Below are 415 nucleotides of genomic sequence, written 5' to 3' on the forward strand. Positions count from 1 at the left end.
AGCCTTGACTAGACGGACCTTTGTTGGCAAAGTAATGGTCTCTGCTTTTGAATATGCTATCTAGGTTGGTCATAACTTTCCTTCCAAGGGAGTAAGCGTCTTTTAATTTCATGACTGTAGTCACCATCTGCAGTGATTTTGGGAGCCCAGAAAAATAAAGTCTGACACTGTTTCCACTGTTTCCCCATCTAATTTCCCATGAAGTGATGGGACCGGATGCCATGATCTTCGTTTTCTGAATGTTGAGCTTTAAGCCAACCTTTTCACTCTCCACTTTCACTTTCATCAAGAGGCTTTTCAAGTGGAAGGGAAAAACAATGAATTCACAAGGCAAGACAACCAGCTGCTGCTGCTGCTGCTAAGTCGCTTCAGTCGTGTCCGACTCTGTGCGACCCCATAGATGGAAGCCAACCAG

Source organism: Bison bison, unplaced genomic scaffold, assembly GCF_000754665.1.
Source record: "Bison bison bison isolate TAMUID 2011002044 unplaced genomic scaffold, Bison_UMD1.0 scf7180017864300, whole genome shotgun sequence".
In the NCBI taxonomy this organism is placed as follows: Eukaryota; Metazoa; Chordata; class Mammalia; order Artiodactyla; family Bovidae; genus Bison; species Bison bison.